Below are 9861 nucleotides of genomic sequence, written 5' to 3'. Positions count from 1 at the left end.
TATAGTTAGTGGAGGCGCAAGTGCAGCGGACTGGCGGTCATAGGATCGCGGTTTCGATTCCCAGACTAGGCGTTGTGAGTGTTTATTGAGCGAAAACACCTAAAGCTCCACGAGGCTCCAGCAGGGGATGGTGGCGAACCCTGCTGTACTTTTCCACCACAACTTTCTCTTACTCTTACTTTCTGTTTCTGTTGTGCCTGTAATTCAAAGGATCAGCCTTGTCACACTGTGTCACACTGAATATCCCCGAGAACTATGTTATGGGTACACGTGTCTGTGGAGTGCTCAGCTACTTGCACGTTAATTTCACGAGCAGGCTGTTCAGTTGATCGGATCAACTGTAACTCTCGACGTCGTAAGCGACGGAGTGCCAACAACAAATATATATAGTTATCTTTTCGGTTGTTTGTGTGTGTTTTGATGTGTGTCTTTCAACATATAGACAACACAACACAGACTTTAAAATGACTGAAACAAGTAAAAGAGTGAAATAATAGCACAACACAAACTCTAAAAAATACTTTCACTATAACAACAGGTTGTTGTTGTTCAGCGAGAGAGAGAGTGTGTGAGAGAGAGGAGTAAAAGATAGAATTAAAATTTGTTTCACGAAAAAGAAACAGGTTGTTGTTGAGCATGTCAATATGATCATTGTAGTAGGCTTTTACTGAAGGATTCATTTCATCTCAAGGAGAAAAAAGTTGTTGTGGAGAGAAAGAGAGAGGGAGAGAGAGTATGATGTGTGTGTGTGTGAATGATAGTTTTGATTAAGGATATGGAAATTTTAAGTACAAGTTTGTCAACACAACGCAACACAAACTTTTAAAAAAATAACTATATGCATATATATATATAATATATATAGTTATCTTTTTGGTTGGTTGTGTGTGTATGTGTGTGTGTGTTTCTGTATGTCTTTCAACATATAGACAACACAGCACAAACTTTAAAAGAAGACTTTCTCTATAATAATGGGTTGTTGTTGTTGAGTATCTCAATGCAACCCTTGTAGTAGGCTTCTACTGAAGGATCCATTTAATCTTGACTAGGTTGTTACCTGGCAGATAGCGACAGGCATTGACCTAGTTATAAAACAAATATGCTGTTATTCCTCCTTTGTTAATTTTAGGTGCCACCAAAATTCCTAAGTTTGAACAAAATCTGTATTTTAAAAATATTTGTAATAAGGTCACTTTTTCAATTATTTGTAACCAGTGAATGTGTTTTCACTGAAAATATATATATTTGTGAAGGCTAGACATGCTTTTTCAACCAGCTGGTCGGCTACTTCAGGCTGATGACGAGCAATGACTCAGAAACATGTCCCTGAATGCAGACTAGGCTGGGTGGGGAGGCTTGTCTCCCCTTCACAAATATAAGGACACAGGAAATGTGTCAAGGCCAACAGGAAGCGGTCCAGCTTCCTAGGGCTAAAGAGCAGCAGTATGATTCCTTTAATGGGTCTGTCACATTAAGTTGACAGTAAACAACTGCTTTACAGGTAAATATAATTAATCATAATAATAGAAGTGTAGTCTGGTAAAAAAAAAGTGGACTAGAATGAAAAATGTGGGTACAGAATCCTAACGTATTCTGAAGTACTGAACGTGTAAAAGTATAGAACAACCCTCGGAAAATACAAGACAAGAAGAGCAGAAAAAAAAATTCAAGAATTGTTGCTGAAGAGTTAGAATTTGCTAAATAAATTTCTGAAATTATTCATCAAATAGTGTAAACTTGCAGGTAATTAATCTTTTCAGTAGAATTGAAAATGAATAGCTTCTTGACTATTTAAATTTAAACTTTGAAGTAAAAATTTAAAAAATATAAAAGAACATTTATTACCATTTTCGTTTTTAAATTCTAACTTCAGCAGCAATATTTTAATTTTTTTTCGTTCATGTTCTGTTCTTTTCCAAGATAAATTACTGCTTGTTCTGTACTTCTCCAGGTTCAATACTGAAGAATATTTTAGGATCCTGTGCCCGTAATTTTCATTCTTGTGTGTGTGTGTGTGCGTGTGTGTGCGTAAGTGTGTGTGTGCGTAAGTGTGTGTTTGTCACCCACCACCGCTTGACAACCAGTGTTGGTGTATTTACGACCCTGTGATTTTGCGGTTCGGCAAAAGGAACCGATAGAATAAGTATCAGGCTTTAAAAAAATAAGTACTAGAGCCAATTCATTGGACTAAAATTCTGCAAAGCAGTGAGTGCCCCAGCATGGCCGCTGTCTAATGACTGAAACAAATAAAAGACAAAAGATAAAAGACAATAGGACAAGGCATAAGCATAGAGATCATTCTTCCCTCATCAGCTTTTGATTGAAGATCAAGGTTACTTCGGTACATTATCTGAAATATTACCGTCATCTGTCAACAGCTGACGAGGGAACAGGTATTTTTTATACTTGTGTCTTGTCCTGTGCACTTTACCTGTTGACTGCGCTTATTTTTTTCTTTCGTTTGATCGTAAGATTATACTAATATTATGGCAACAATAAAGGCGAGCTGGCAGAATCGTTAGCGCACCGGGCGAAATGCTTAGCGGTATTTCCTCTGCCGTTACGTTCTGAGTTCAAATTCTGCCGAGGTCGACTTTGCCTTTCATCCTTTCGGGGTCGAAAAATTAAGTAGCAATTACGCACTGAGGTCGATGTAATCAATTCCTTTGTCTATCCTTATGTGTCCCCTCTATGTTTAGCCCCTTGTGGGCAATAACGAAACAAGAATCGTTACCACGCCGGAAAAAAAATGGTTAGCGATATTTCTTCTGATTTAACGTTTTGCCTTCAAATTCCGACGAGGTCGACATTATCTTTCATAAGTACCAGTCAATTAAATAAGTATCACCAAATCGCTGGAAACCAGTATTATGGTAACAATTAAGAGAGTTTGAAAGATTTAAGTATTGCTATGAATGAAGAATTTAACGGTCCGGGCTCTCTCTCCTTTTGTCTGAGAAAAGATAAAGTGGTATCAGTGGTATAAGATGACGAACTTCAAGGACTCAGTATAAAGGTAACCCCCAAAATAACTTTCATTTTTTATTAAACCATATAAAAAGTTAGTTTTGAGTTAATTATCTTGAGAGTGTACGTCATTTTTATAAGCTTATTTATACTACAATACGTTATATACATGAAAAAAAAAAGCATATGTGTAGACACGTACACGACATGCGCACGAAAAATCGACACTGCCGAGTTTTATATCCTGAGGACACTACATTTTACACTCAGCTTCATCCCTCATCCGTTTTATCGTACCGTATTTTAGCATCTATGATCTGGGTCACCGGAAACATTAAAAGAAAAGAAAAACGAACAAAAAACCCCAGATATCCACTTAACGCCAGCTTCTGACTGCCCACAGGTCCATGTGGTCAGGAAGCCAGTAGAGACATGGGTGTGACTGGATGCATTCAACACCGCCGCCCTTCCTCTTTTCCTGCGACCTTTGTTGTATGAAGAAGCCAAGAGCACTTTTATAAAGCGATGCTTTAGGACTACTTAATCTGACAGAAGGGCGAGTCACACAACAAGGCTGACTGGCAAGCAGACAATATCAAGACAAGCTGCTAGGTAGGCAGCCAGACAACATTGACTGACATATTTATACATACACACTCATGTCACTTCTCCTCCTCTCTCGTATCCCTCTTCCCCCTCCCTTCCTCTCATGACGGGTGAATGGTTGATGACATAAACATTAGGCAAAATATATTTTAAAAGTGAACATCTTTAATGTAAACTCTTTGTGACAATAAAACTTATAGATGAAAACGTCATGCCAGCCTTTTGAAACACACCCGACACATTTATAGTTACTTTGTCGTATCAAGATAAACCGAAGAGAGAGAAAAATATGGTAAAAATAGGAATGCTGTTGTAAGGGTAAGCAAATGGGAAACGAGAATTTTCATCAGCAACAATCAACAGTTATTTATTTTGCGACGTAAGAAAAATTCATCTTATTTTAACTTTAATGTAATTAACCAAAATTGCAATAATCGGAGTGGAATATGAACTATGATCTGATAATCTTGATGTAGTTCGGACAGCTTTTTAGGTTTCAGATACCGTTAAGCGTTAATTCTTTATCCATGTTACATCCGAAAGAAGTATTAGCTTTTATCTGAGGTTCTGTTGCCCCAGAAAATTCCGAAATCAGGATCTTTCTGATTTGGTGGACACCATTTGTTTTCTAACGAAACACTTTCAAACTTGGGATACTGGTAGAATGTGTCATATAAAACATCTTTTTCTCTTAGCCTTGTTAAGAAAAGTTTCTATATTCCAAGTTATTTCATGTTAAAAGTTGTCGTATTTCGGTAAATTTCAACCAATCACTGACGTCTATTGAGGTGAAAACAATTACTGCTGTGGTTTGTCAACAACACGTTTTGGCGGTGTAATGGGATATTTTCTCTTGAATAAAATTACTGCTGTTGTTTGTCAACAACAACTATCGGCGGTACTGTTATTTATGACATAGTTCGTGCGTTTGTAGTGGTTTTAGCTTTAGAGTTTTAGTGTAAGGATTCGGGTTTTAGAGTTAGGGTTAGGGTTAGGGATAGGGTTTTAGAGTTAGGGTTAGGATTTTAGATAATCTCGTTTCAAACCATTCACCCAATGAGTATTTTTGCCAAATTTGGTGAAAATCTGTTCAACAATTTTTCGGTAATTTTCTATGTACTATGTACTCAGTAGCACATTTTCTAAATGATGGTAGAGTTTGATTTGAGGAAGATTTGGCTGCTATTTCTCGGAAATGAAGCAACTGTTTGGAAGCCCTTTCTTTCAACTATTTTGTTGGTTTGATTCCCTTATTAGCTATTATCCAATCAACTGAAACAAGTAGAATAGTGTAATTCAAACATATTGGCAGTAGCTAATAAACCTTTCTATTATAGGCACAAGGCCTGGTTTTTGAGGGAAAGAGTAAGTCAATTATATTAATCCCAGTGCATAACTGGTGCTTAATTCAAAAGGATTACCAGGGACTAACGATATATACACCGCCACAAATTATTGTTGACAAAGAACAGCAGTAACTGTATTCAACTGAATAGACGTCAGTGATTGGTTGAAATTATCGAAATACGACAATTTTTAACATGAAATAACTTTGATTGTAAAGTTTTTTCTCTGTTCTATAAGACAAAATATACAAGTATACAAAGTTTTAATGTGTTTCGGTAAATAAAAACTAAATAAAAAATGGTGTCCGCCAAATCAGAAAGATCCTAAGTCTGTGTTGCATTGTATTGACAGACTTGCACTGAAAATGACTGAATTTCTAATCAAAACTTGTTAGTTATTATGGTGATAACAATACCTAAATGTCTGTCTATCTATCTGTCTGTCTATCTATCTATCTATCTATCTATCACACACACACCCTTTCTCACTCACTTATTGTAATTCTCACTCAACAACTTTTTCCTCCCCTTCTCCCCTCCCTCTAATAGATGTTGTGACAGACAGAGATCAGCTTCGCTTTTATAATATAAGATTAATTTCTTTAATAAATAAAACATTTAATTTAATGTTTTAATATGTACATATTTTAATACATAAACTGAATAATAAAAATTAATATGAAATTGCTATAAATAAGAAATATTTTTATGCTTAATATTCTTAGATGAAGTTTTCTCCAAAATATTCATCTCAATAAACGCTTTTCATTTCAGCTCAAATTATATTATTTTTCACAAATATTTTGATTTTTTGAAATAATTAACCTTTTTTTTTTTTTTTGTCACTTGAAACCATGCAACATTTTTTGTAGCTAATATGTTTTGACAAAATTTTCACCATGAGATTCCTTGCATAGAGCTATTTTGCTTGAAGTAAGCCCTGAACACAGAATAGCTGTGAAAACAGCTTAGAAGATTAGTCAAATATCCTTAAAAAAAAAAACAGAAAAAAAGTGGCCGGGAAGCCACTACAGAGAGTCAAACCCATACTGCTCAAACTTGGGTTAAGTGCTCTCTACCATTAAGCTAAGTGGCCCTTGACATCAGATACCATCTTTTATAATGCTAAATATCTTAAAATGACAAAAATATTTTAACTTGTTAAAATGATTACCTTTTTTCCTAGTCACTTAAAGCCACACCACTCTTTTTATAGCTAATATTTTTTTGACAAGGTTTTCACCATAAGGTTCATTTCATAGAGCTCTTTCATTTGAATACAACTATTGTATAATTTTCTTTAACATCGCTGAGATACTTTGATTCAATGTCAATTTTGGGGGTTACTATTTTTTTGTCACTTAAAGTCACATAACTTTTTTCCTAGCACATACTTTTTAATGAGGTTTTCACCAAAAGATTCTTCTCAATGGGCACACTCTTTTAAACCCAATTAATTACTCTTTTACTCTCTTTACTTGTTTCAGTCATTTGACTGCAGCCATGCTGGAGCACCACCTTTAGTCGAGCAAATCAACCCCAGGACTTATTCTTTTGTAAGCCTAGTACTTATTCTATCGGTCTCTTTTTACCGAACTGCTAAGTTACAGGGACATAAACACACCAGCATCGGTTGTCAAGCGATGGTGGGGGGACAAACACAGACACACATACATACATATATATATACATACATATATACGACGGGCTTCTTTCAGTTTCCGTCTACCAAATCCACTCACAAGGCTTTGGTCGGCCTGAGGCTATAGTAGAAGACACCTGCCCAAGGTGCCACGCAGTAGGACTGAACCCGGAACCATGTGGTTGGTAAGCAAGCTACTTACCACACAGCCACTCCTGCGCCTAAATTTTTCTTTTAGAATAAGATATATTTTGATTCAAAGTCAATTTTTCGCCTTACTCTCCCATTTTGACCTCACATATTTTAACCTAACTTCTTTTTTAATGAACCAGATTTCAATTTTCTGATCTCAAAATGTAGCTTAGGACCAGAGTATCACTGCTAAAACACACACACACTCATTCAATTTGGTTGAGAACTGGATTAGTGATGAAGCCTATAAGTGCTCATAAGTAACTAAAAGTTGATCTTTAATATATTCACCCACTGCCATGGGTGAATTACACACACACACACGCACACATATATATTTATATATAAATATTGATATTGATATTTAGCAAAAGCACCAGAGTTAAGGGGCAAAAGTTTCATGTGTTGGCAACACAAAAAAAAAAAACTCTTGGCCCTTGAGTTGCTTCTGCTAAATATTAATAAGAATATACATATACTCATATTTGGAGTGCTACTTTTCCTGTTTGTATCACCATACCTATATATACAGACATACATACATACACACACACACACAATAGGCTTCTTTCAGTTTCCCTTTACCAAGTTCACTTACAAGGCTTTGGTCAGCCCAAGGCTATAGTAGAAGACACTTGCCCAAGGTGCCATGAGTGGGACTGAACCTGGAACCTTGTGAGTGGGAAATAAACTTCTTACTACTCAGCTAGTACGGTTGTCTGTACAATTTCTTCCCCCCCCCCTCTAATTATTGTCAACAGAAGCTATTGTCAATTTTGGATTTCCCATTTTACTTTATAAATTACATCAAATTTGCACCTTTGTCACAAATTTGAAGTATAATTATGTTAATCCCACGTTAATGCGATAGGTTCAATTTCTTGACACTTCGTATTTAGACATATCCAACTCCAATTAACCTGGAACAGTGGAGAATGGGATTTTTGACGTTTTAACATTTCCGTCATTGTCAGATTAAGTCAAAATAGCAACGAGAGAGAATCAAACCTAAATTACAGACTTGGTTTTGCAACAGCTTAATGTCTAACACTGTATCTGTGGCATTTTATTATATAAGATGTGTGTGCGCGCGCATGTGCGTGTGTCCTGTTAAATAATATGAAGCGTACACGCGGTTCTACGCCGTCTGCCTTAGTGTGGCAGTTAAATACCGATTGAACAATTGTAACTCGTTTGTAAGTTCTCAGTTGGAACTGCTTTTCATCGATTTCGTTATTAATGTTTTTGAGAAAGCTTTAAAGTAACAACTTCGCATTTTTCTTTCCTGAATTCATGCATGAATAAGAAACCGTTATTTTACAGAAGACGGTGAATTAGCAGAATCGTTAGAACGTAGAACAAATGCCCGTTTAATAACACTTCGGATTAGGGTCGCTAAAGTATAGTACCAGTTAAATACTTTTAGTATTCCTTTTAAGCATCCTAGCTATGAATTGATATATAATAATAATTAGAATTGGATGCTTTACATGGTAACCAAAGTTTGGAGTACAGATGCTTTGGTTTCACTTTTTATTTACCCTTTCCGCTCTGGAAAGGATAAAAATAGACACCTGTGGTTTACGCGATAAAACCTGCACATTTGTGTGCATTTACATTTCAAAAATTGGGCATGGAAAATAATTTTCGAAATATCAATGCTATTTGTTACCATATACGCTTGAACATGGAATAAAAGTAATCGCGAATATGGTGACACATTTTCTTTTTTTTTTTTTTTTTTTTTTTTTTTTTTTTCAATGGGGATTTCAGTTTGAAATATATCTTTTTTATATTTTAAAATATTGTTACACATAAATATTGAAATTCCAGCATGTGTTCATTACATAAAATACAATTTCAAGCGCCTTGCGGGAGGAGGCATGGTTGCCTTTTGTACGGAAAAAACAATCTAGGGAAAATTAGAAGTGCATTGTGACCAGCAGTGTATATATAAAAATTTCTTATAGTCAGATTGGATATATATATATATGTGTGTGTGTGTGTGTGTGTTAAGTCAGATACTTTGTTTTGTTACATAATTTTGAATGTAGAACTTGACCCTAATCGAAAAAGTGAGCTACTGAATATATATATCGTGAAGTATATTTGCCACCTAAATGTGACTAACCCTTAAGGGTTGATGCTACTGTAGCTTGTAGCCCCAGGGAAACATCTCCTCCAGCTGGCTATCTATCTATCTATCTATCTATCTATTTATCTAGATAGATAGATAGATAGATAGATTCACATTCATACACATAGAAGCAGGTAAATACAAATGGATTTGCATGCACACACATACACATGCATACATAATTCAATATAAACAAATATACACAAATATAAATATATATGTATATATATATATATACTGTTGTGTGAAATATGTATATGTATATATATATAGATATATATATATATGATCTGTCAATAAATCTATGTATTAAGATTACTGTGTTGGCAAACGTGTGCGTGGAACGAATTTATGTAATGTAGTGGAAAAAGGGATGAGAGGAATAAAAAAAAAGAGGGGAATACATGGAGAATCAAAGATGAAGGCACGTGATAGAGGAGAGGGTGGAACAGACAGAGAAATAAATAGGGGTGATGAGTGAAGTCATGTTGAGAAGGGGAGTAAATATGTGCATAGAAAGCGATACACAGAGAAATGAATGTAAAGAGAGAGAGAAATAGAGTAGGAGAGAAACAGAGATAGAATGAAAGATAGAGAGTGTGTATGAGTGTGTGTCAGGGGAAGGGAGAAGGCGGAGGAATACAAGTGTAAGTTAATAATAGAAAATAGATGTCAAGTCTTAGACGATTGTGTAACAAATTATGGTAAACAGTCTAATAAAATTCTTGTCTATCCGAGGAAGGATGACATGGTTTAGTACGAAATCAAAGAGATAAACAGATGTTGATGGATTAGTGATAGGAAAATGAAAGAGAAAGAATTGAAGGAGGGGGGAATTTGTGAAAAGAGGGAGACAAAGAGTGAGAGAGAGTGGAAAACAAAAATTAAACACTTAAGTGGAGGTAACCGTGTGAAACATGAGAAGGGGAAGGAGGAGAGAGAGCAAGTGAGTGAATGAGAGACAAAGAAAG

The 9861-nt window shown here is 35.5% G+C and overlaps 1 long non-coding RNA gene across 1 annotated transcript in view; it reads right to left on the bottom strand.

The window, feature by feature from the left end:
* Positions 1-9861, bottom strand: part of LOC128249380 (uncharacterized) — a 15499-nt gene that overhangs the window by 3559 nt on the left and 2079 nt on the right. The gene's annotated exons all lie outside the window — the stretch shown is intronic.

This window comes from Octopus bimaculoides, chromosome 14 (genome assembly GCF_001194135.2).
Source record: "Octopus bimaculoides isolate UCB-OBI-ISO-001 chromosome 14, ASM119413v2, whole genome shotgun sequence".
Lineage (NCBI taxonomy): Eukaryota > Metazoa > Mollusca > Cephalopoda > Octopoda > Octopodidae > Octopus > Octopus bimaculoides.
The sequence above is the reverse complement of the archived record's forward strand: the minus strand, read 5'-3'. Positions and strand labels throughout refer to the sequence as shown.